This window comes from Bombina bombina, chromosome 4 (assembly GCF_027579735.1).
Source record: "Bombina bombina isolate aBomBom1 chromosome 4, aBomBom1.pri, whole genome shotgun sequence".
Lineage (NCBI taxonomy): Eukaryota > Metazoa > Chordata > Amphibia > Anura > Bombinatoridae > Bombina > Bombina bombina.
The window spans coordinates 119,970,181-119,979,878 of record NC_069502.1 but is presented as its reverse complement, the minus strand read 5'-3'; positions in this window follow the sequence as shown (position 1 = coordinate 119,979,878).

Below are 9,698 nucleotides of genomic sequence, written 5' to 3'. Positions count from 1 at the left end.
TATTTTAATTATATTAAAGTTAGTGGGTGTTAGGGTTAGGGTGTCAGGGTTTTTCCCTGTTTTGTTTGCCATGTGCTGCTGGCAGCCATTTTACTCACCTCTCTTCCTGACTATGGTGCATTGTGGGGGATGCTGCTCATTTCCTGCACTTCCTTTTATGGCCAGACTGGTGTGCATCATCCGTGTGTGTTGCAGCTTGCATCCGGGGAATTGACTGTGATATATTGTTGCTACTTATTACCTGTGTATCCAGACAGGATTTGTACTGGGATCACAATTTGCAGAACTATTCCTTATATAAAGGTGTGTATCACAAATGGATAATCTACTACCACTATTGTAGGAGAAGTGGCAGCAAAGTTTAACCCTTGTGAAATGAATGGATATCACTTTAATTTGAGTATAGCCAGAGGTTAACCAGATATGTTAATCCTGTAACTATGGAGGACTAGTGAAAAAGGAACCGTTAGTTTGTGGTTCCGTTATACAGCCTTAGGGAGAGTCATGCAGCTAAGATAGATAAATGAATAAAGTTTTACCTTATGCAGGCTTGTCCTTTTATTTGGTGCAATATGCAAGCTGTCCGTTCTTATAGTTTTGTTTACCTCGGCGGTGCTGACTACCACGTCTTAGGTGCAGTGAGCGGCCTCTGTTACGTCACAGAGGGGCGTGCTGAATTCCTCCGGTCTCCATTTCAAACACGGAGTTCCGATTAAGGTAAACTTATGTACAATGAGTGCGGTATTTACAGTGCAAGGGTTGTTTGTCTCCGTTTAGCTGGAACTCCTTTGTAATCCTGTTAGTTTGTAGAGAAGTTAATTCATAGATGTAGAAACATCAACAGCGCTGCGATAAGCAGCAAAATGTTCAAGTGTCCTGAATCTTTGTAAGCTGTATTGGTAAAGCTGCAGGTTTTTAGAAAGAAAGTTCAGGTAGTAGATGAACAGAGAAAACAGGAGCTCTTCCTAGGTCTACTCACAAGTTACCTAACAAATTGCTAAGCACCTGGTTACAGGTGCAGTGGGAATTTGTAGAGTCAGTGGGAGGGCTTAGCTTAAAGGTACAGTCCTGACATCACCCCCTCCTTAAACAAGTGGTCCCACCACTTGAGGTCTAGGTCGATCTGGACAACGGCGGTGAAATTGTGCCACTAATCGGGGTGCGTTCAGGTTAGTGGAAGGTTCCCAGGAATCGTCCTCGTTTGAATAGCCCTTCCAATGCACCAAGTATTCTAGACAACCTTTGTGGAGACGGGAATCAAGGATGTGCTTTACCTCATATTCATCCACAGGAGGGAGCACTGGAGGAGGTAGAACTGGAGCTGTCTCTCTCAGTTTCCCTGCTGGCTTTAATGTGGGGTGTACCCTTAGGCTTGGAGGAAGATCCAGAGTAACTGCGTTCTGGTTCACAACTTTAAGGATTGGAAAAGGTCCTAAATAGAGTCTACCTAATTTCTTAGAAGGAATTTGTAAACGAAGGTTCTTCGAGGACAACCATGCTCGGTCCCCAACCTTATACTCAGCGGATGGTCTACGCCGCAAGTTGTAGTAATGTTTTTGTGAATCTTGAGCTCTTTGTATATTCTGCCGGAGAGTATTGAAGGTATCTTTTAGGGTATTGGTGTACTCGTCTACAAGTGGTGAGGAGGAGATCGTAGAGTCAGAGAATGAGAAGGTTGGGTGGAATCCGTAATTCACATAAAAAGGTGTCATCTTTGTGCTAGAGTTAATTGAGTCATTGTAAGCGAATTCTGCCAATGGCAACAGTTTGGACCAATCGGTCTGGTGTTGGGCACAGAAACAACGAATGTATTGTTCAAGCCATTGGTTGACCCTCTCAGTTTGGCCATTCGTTTGAGGGTGAAAGGACGTGCTGTAGCGATGGTTGATTTGTAGGAGATGACATAACTGTTTCCAGAACCGGGAGGTAAATTGGGTACCACGGTCAGATGTTAAAATGGGTGGTACTCCATGTAGTCGAACAATGTGTTGTAGGAACAGGTCTGCTGTTTCGGAGGATGTAGGTAGCTTTGAGTAAGGAACAAAGTGGGCCATCTTACTAAATAGGTCGACGACAACATGCATTGTATTATACCTCTCCGACCTAGGAAGGTCCACAATGAAGTCCAGTCCCACATGCTGCCAGGGCTTATGTTGTACTTGTATAGGCATAAGATACCCATAGGGTCTGTTGGTCACATTTTTTGAACTTGCACAGATAGAACAGCCTCGTATGTAGTCTGACATTGTTTCTTTCATCTGAGGCCACCAAAAGCTTCTGGAAATTTTTTCGAGCGTTCTTTGGACTCCCTGATGTCCAGCTCCAGGAGTGTCATGGTAACAATGTATTATTCTGAGTCTTGAAGTAGGAGATAAGTATTTTTTATCTCCATGGTAATATAAACCATCTGAATGTCTTTGTAAATTATACTGTGTCACATCTTTGTCATCTATGGTGTTATTCTCAAGAGGAATCACTAGGGAAGAGGTAGATGCTATGAAGCGTTCAGGGGGGATGATTGGATTTGTGTGTGAAGCGTTCTCAGGCGCCAAATCTTTTCTAGATAAAGCGTCAGTCTTCCCGTTGAGTTTTGCGGGTCTGTAAGTGATCGTGAAATTAAATCTTGTAAAATAAAGGCTCCATCGAGCTTGACGTGAGGAGAGTGTCTTGCTTGTCTGTAAATACTCTAAATTTTTATGGTCCGTTATTATTTGTATCGGTTCTTCGGTCCCTTCTAGAAGGTGTCGCCAGTGTTCTAGGGATTTCCTGATGGCTAATAACTCTTTCTCCCCGATGGGGTAGTTAGTCTCAGCTGGAGACATAACCTTAGAGAAGAAGGCGATGGGATGGATCGGTGAAGTGGAGGTAAGACGTTGTGACAGAACTGCCCCTATCCCATAATCGGAAGAATCCACTTCTAGTATATATGGTAGAGTGGGGTCTGGATAGAGTAATAAAGGAGCTGTAGTAAATCTGGTCTTAAGGTGATCAAAAGATTTCTGGGCTTCAGCATTCCAGGCAAAAGGAGAGTTGGACCCAGTTAGTCTAGTTAGAGGTTTCACTATTTGGGAGAATTTTTTTATGAACTTCCGATAATAATTTGCGAAACCTAGGAAGCGCTGTATTTCTTTCTTGGTTTTAGGTTGTCGCCAATCCCTAACGCTTTGGATCTTGGTCTCCTCCATCTTTATACCCTCCGGACTGATGTAATATCCAAGGAATGACAGATGAGTAACATGGAACAGGCACTTCTCTGGTTTGGCGTAGAGGTGATAATCCCTGAGTCTAGCTAACACCGTCCGAACATGTGTGATATGTTCCCGGAGATTGTTGGAATAGATGAGTATATCGTCAAGATATATAACCATGCAGATGTCGAGCAGGTCTCTGAAAATATCATTGACGAAGTGCTGAAATGTTGCGGGGGCGTTGCAGAGCCCAAACGGCATAACGAGATATTCGTATAACCCATACCTGGTCCTGAAGGTGGTGAGCCATTCATCCCCCTTGCGTATCCTTACCAGATTATAAGCTCTGCGTAGATCTAGTTTAGTGTATATTGTAGCTTGGTGAATTCTTTCAATGAGCTCCGGTATAAGGTGTAGAGGGTAGCGATTTTTTATTGTCTTTTTGTTCAATTCGCGATAATCTATAATGGGTCTTAAGGACGTGTCCTTATTACGTACAAAAAAGATGCCCGCTCCGGCTGGTGATGTCGATGGACAGATGAATCCCTTCTTTAGGTTATCTTCGAGATAATTCTTCAAATGGTCCAACTCAGGTTTGCTGAGGGGATAGAGATGTCCAAAGGGTATGGTTGCTCCTGGTTGTAATTCTATTGGACAATCATATTGTCTGTGAGGGGGTAGAGCCTCAGCCTGTTTCTTACTGAAGACGTCTGCAAAGTCTGAATATTCAGGAGGTAGACACTGTACTTCTTCGCTGATGTTGAGTACTGAATTCAGGTCTGCATAACAGGCATTAGAACAGTATGTGGAATTGAGATTTACTTGTAGTTCTTTCCAGTCTATAGAGGGTTGATGCAGTTGCAACCATGTTAGACCTAAGACAATTGGGAAAAGAGGTGAAGGAATTATCTAGTGTTAAGTATTCAGTGTGACCAGTGTTGGTTTGTACCAGCAGTGGAATTGTTTGGTGTGTGATAGTCCCAGTCTTAATTGCTGTGCCATCAATAAGACGAATGTAGACAGGTTTCTGCTTACACACAATTGGTATTATGTTTATTTTTACAAGGTTTACATCAATATAATTGTTGTTGGCTCCAGAGTCGATAATTGCTTCAGTGTTGAGTCTCTGCTGGTGCCACTGTAGAGACAAAAGTATGTGACAGTAAGTGGGTTTAGGTAAGGTAGTGGGATGGACAGAATTGAGTAAACACTTACGTCTTTTCATCTTGATCAAAAGGGGACAGTCCTTTACAGTATGCGATGGATTTGCACAATACATGCAAAGCAGTTGACTCCTTCTGCGACTCCTCTCTTGGGGTGAGATGGGACCTCTGATAATGCCCAAATCCATCGGTTCTTCTGATGCTCTCTGTACTGAGGTATGTTGGAGGGTAGGTGGAGGGGGTCTTGTTGGTGTGTCAGAGTGATATCGCTCAACCTTCCTCTCTCTTAACCTCCTATCAATCTGTATCACGAGTTTCATCAGTGCCTCAAGACTGTTTGGAATCTCTATCCTTGCCAGCTCATCTTTGATCTGGTCTGAAAGCCCTAACCGAAACTGATTCCTAAGAGATATAGCATTCCACTGGGAATCAGTACCATACTGCTTGAACTCGGTAATGTACTCTTCGACGGGCCTGCGTCCTTGTCTGAGAGCTCTCATCTTTGCCTCTGCCGTGAGTTGTATGTCACTGTCTTGGTATAGTTCATCCATCCTGGAGTAGAAACTTTGTAGTGATGAGAGGATGGGATCATTATTCTCATAACAGGTGTCAGCCCAGACTCGGGGTTCACCCCTTAAGAATGAGACGATGGTCAGAACTCTTATCCTGTCAGAATGGTATGTCTTTGGTTTAAGAGTGGAGTAAATTGCATGCATTTTTTAATTGTCTGTAAGACTTTCTATTGCCTGCAAATGTCTCTGGTAAAGACACCTGTGGTTCGGGTGGGAGATCCTTGTGTACTAGAGTCTCTTTTATAATGCCACGCAAAGTCTGATTCTCCAGTTGTAACTCTCTGAGACCTTGGGATAGTTGATCCACCTTCTGTGAGAGATTGAAAACAAACTGGGGTAATTCTGCTGGATCCATTTTTTTGGCTTAGCAATATGTTGCAGCTTGCGTCCGGGGAATTGACTGTGATATATTGTTGCTACTTATTACCTGTGTATCCAGACAGGATTTGTACTGGGATCACAATTTGCAGAACTATTCCTTATATAAAGGTGTTTATCACAAATGGATAATCTACTACCACTATTGTAGGAGAAGTGGCAGCAAAGTTTAACCCTTGTGAAATGAATGGATATCACTTTAATTTGAGTATAGCCAGAGGTTAACCAGATATGTTAATCCTGTAACTACCTATGGAGGACTAGTGAAAAAGGAACCGTTAGTTTGTAGTTCCGTTATACAGCCTTAGGGAGAGTCATGCAGCTAAGATAGATAAATGAATAAAGTTTTACCTTATGCAGGCTTGTCCTTTTATTTTGTGCAATATGAAACATGTCCATTCTTATAGTTTTGTTTACCTCGGCGGTGCTGACTACCGCGTCTTAGGTGCAGTGAGCAGCCTCTGTTACGTCACAGAGGGGCGTGCTGAATTCCTCCGATCTCCGTTTCAAACACGGAGTTCCGATTAAGGTAAACTTATGTACAATGAGTGCGGTATTTACAGTGCAAGGGTTGTTTGTCTCCGTTTAGCTGGAACTCCTTTGTAATCATGTTAGTTTGTAGAGAAGTTAATTCATAGATGTAGAAACATCAACAGCGCTGCGATAAGCAGCAAAATGTTCAAGTGTCCTGAATCTTTGTAAGCTGTATTGGTAAAGCTGCAGGTTTTTAGAAAGAAAGTTCAGGTAGTAGATGAACAGAGACAACAGGAGCTCTTCCTAGGTCTACTCACAAGTTACCTAACAAATTGCTAAGCACCTGGTTACAGGTGCAGTGGGAATTTGTAGAGTCAGTGGGAGGGCTTAGCTTAAAGGTACAGTCCTGACAGTGTGAGACAGGATGCAGTCTCAGAATTGTGATGTCATCACTTATTATTTACAGGGCCTCTGTTCAGTATGCTCTGCCTTTGCGTTGTCTCAGACCTGTTTGTGAGAGATCCTGTGTATTACCTGCCTGACGTCCCTCCTGGTTCCTGATCCCTGGCTTGTTCCTGACTCTGCTGTTTTCCTTGTTCCTGATTCCGGCTCGTCTGACTATTCGCTTTGGCTCCTGACTCGGCTCGTCTGACTATCAGCTCTGGTTTTGACTCCTGGCTTGTTATTTGACTTGTGGACTTTTTATTATTTTTTGCTATTAATAAAGGTGTGATGATTTTTGCACTTCTCGTCTCAGTCTAATTCCTGGCACCCTGACATAGGGTTAGGTTTAGGGTTAGGTTTAGGGGTTAATAACTTTAGTATAGTGGCGGCGACGTTGGGGGCGGCAGATTAGGGGTTAATAAGTGTAATGTAGGTAGTGACGACATTGGAGGCAGCAGATTAGGAGTTAATAAGTGTAGGTAGGTGGCAGCGGTGGCGGGGGCGGCAGATTAGGGGTTAATAAGTGTATGTAGGTGGCGGCGGTGGCGGGTATGGCAGATTAGGGGTTAATAAGTATAATGAAGGTGCCGGCGATGCAGGGGGCGGCAGATTATGGGTTAATAAGTGTATGTAGGTGGTGTCGGGGGTGGCAGATTAGGGGTTAATAAGTGTAATGTAGGTGGCGGCGATGTCGGGGTCGGCAGATTAGGGGTTAATAAGTGTATGTAGGTGGCGGCGGTATCGGGGCAGCAGATTAGGGGTTAATAAGTATAATATAGGTGTCAGCGATGTCGGGGGCGGGTTTATGTTAGGGTGTTAGGTGTAAACATAAATTTTCTTTCCCCATAGGAATCAATGGGGCTGCGTTACGGAGCTTTACGCTCCTTTATTGCAGGTGTTAGGCTTTTTTTCAGCCGGCTCTCCCCATTGATGTCTATGGGGAAATCGCGCACGAGCACATAAAATCAGCTCACAGCAGCGATGGTTTTTGGGTGCGATATGGAGCTCAATTTTGCTCTCCGCTCACATATTGCCTCCTAACGCCGGGTTTATGAAAGCCTGTAATAGCAGTGCTTTAGGGAGGTGAGCGGTGGAAATAACTTGCAAGTTAATACCGAGCAGCTCATAACGCAAAACTCGTAATCTAGCTTATAGGTCTTAAGGGGCTTGTAAAAGTGCTGATTGCCCTTTTAAGGGCAGTAAAAAAGCTCAATGCCCCTTTTAGGGCAATGCCCATACAAATGCACCTTTAGGGGCAATGGGTAGTTTAGATTTTTTTAGTGTTAGGTTTTTTTATTCTGGGGGGTTTGGTGGGTGGGTTTTTTTACTGTTAGGGGAGACTTAATATTTTTTAAATGTAAAAGAGCTGTTTAACTTAGGGCAATGCCCTACAAAAGGCCCTTTTAAGGGATATTTGTAGTTTATTATTAGATTAGGGGGTGATTTTTTGGGGGGGTTATTTTTATAGGGGTATTAGTTTAGGTTTATTTTTTTTATTTTGGATCGCTTTGTTTATTTTTTTTCTGTAATTTTACATTTTTTATTTTTTGTAACATTAGCTTAGGGGTTTGTATTTAAAAAATAGACTGCTCTCTGGGCAGGCTTATCGCCTAGTATTTATTAACTCATATTTTTCATCCATTACTCTTTGCAACCACTGCTTTTGTTTCACCAAATACACATAGTACATGTGAAAATAAGTTTCCCAATTGATAAAATAGTGTATTGTTATATATGGTATTTTTAATTTATTTAAACTGACAACCTATCATTGGCCATGCTGCCTTCCCTCCCTTGGGATTTACTTTTTTTTTATGCCCTGATGCTCCATTTGGCGCCATAGTGTTACTTGGCCCATTAGTAAGTAGGCAGGCGATCTCCCGATGGATATTCTAGCTGCAAGACCTATAAGTTGATATGTGAGTTGCTAACAGATCTGAGAGATGCTGGATGTTTGTATTGTGTAGAAAGTATAGAGTAGGTGGGGCCGCTACACTTCAACAAAGTGATATAGAGATAGCCAGTAAGAGAAAAATAATATTAAAAAATGAGTGTGGCCGGATTAGCGCTACTATTAAGTTGAAAGTAAAAAGTCAGCACGCAAGTGAAAGACACTAACTTCACATGGCTGGCTCAAAACATTGCGCTGCCTGGGTCCGAGAACAAAATAACGCTCCCTCCCACCCCGACTTCTACCTAGGGCCCAATGATCTAAAGCTCTCCACTCTGGTGAGATGATCTAAGCAGCCTCACAAGGTCCCTCAAAAAAAAATGTTATAAAGGAAATGTTAGCTTGAAAGCTTTTTATCTTGCTATGCAGGGTTATGGATGCGAAGGAGAGGCCCTTACATTGCAATATAATGATAAAAAAAAGCCCCAAAAGATTTTGTGAGATTTCTTTTCATGCTGGCGATTTTTCGATTATCACGCCCTAGGGGGGTCCATTTATTAATGTGCGGACGGGCATGATCCGATATAGCGGATCATGTCCGCCGCATATCGATAAATGCAGACAGCATACGCTGTCGGCATTTATCATTGCACCAGCAGTTCTTGAGAACTGCTGGTGCAATACCACCCCCTGCAGATTCGCAGCAGGGGGTGTCAATCAGCCCCATCATGGAGGTGGCGGACGAATTAAGGAGCAGCTGTCTTAGGACCACTGCTTTCTAACTTCCGCTTCAGCCGGAATTGAAGCGAAGTGGGTCAGAGGCAGCATCCGCTGCTTCCTTAATAGACCCCCTATGTGTTTAATTCTTGCAAAACACATAACAGAAGTACCTCTCTGCTCTAGAAGAGCACTACTGGTTTTCCAAATCTGGTCATTCCACAAAAAAAAAGTGTAAGTTAGATTTTATTTATAAATTCTGTGAAGGGTGAGTAAAAAAGTAAAGGGATACTTTTAAAGCATTAGTTTCCCTTTTTTCCCTTAATGGTAAATAAATATAATATAGGGGTCGGCGGTGTTAGGGGTAGCAGATTAGGGGTACATAGGGATAACGTAGGTGGCGGCGGTTTACGGAGCGGCAGATTAGGGGTTTAAAAAAATATGCAGGGGTCAGCGATAGCGGGGGCGGCAGATTAGGGGTTAATAAGTGTAAGGTTAGGGGTGTTTAGACTCGGGGTACATGTTAGAGTGTTAGGTGCAGACGTAGGAAGTGTTTCCCCATAGGAAACAATGGGGCTGCGTTAGGAGCTGAACGCTGCTTTTTTGCAGGTGTTAGGTTTTTTTTCAGCTCAAACAGCCCCATTGTTTCCTATGGGGGAATCGTGCACGAGCACGTTTTTGAGGCCGGCCGCGTCCGTAAGCAACTCTGGTATCGAGAGTTGCATTTGCGGTAAAAATGCTCTACGCTCCTTTTTTGGAGCCTAACGCAGCATTTGTTTGAACTCTCGATACCAGAGTTAATTTTATGGTGCGGCCAGAAAAAAGCCCGCGGAGCGTTAACAGCCCTTTTACCGCCGAACTCCAAATCTAG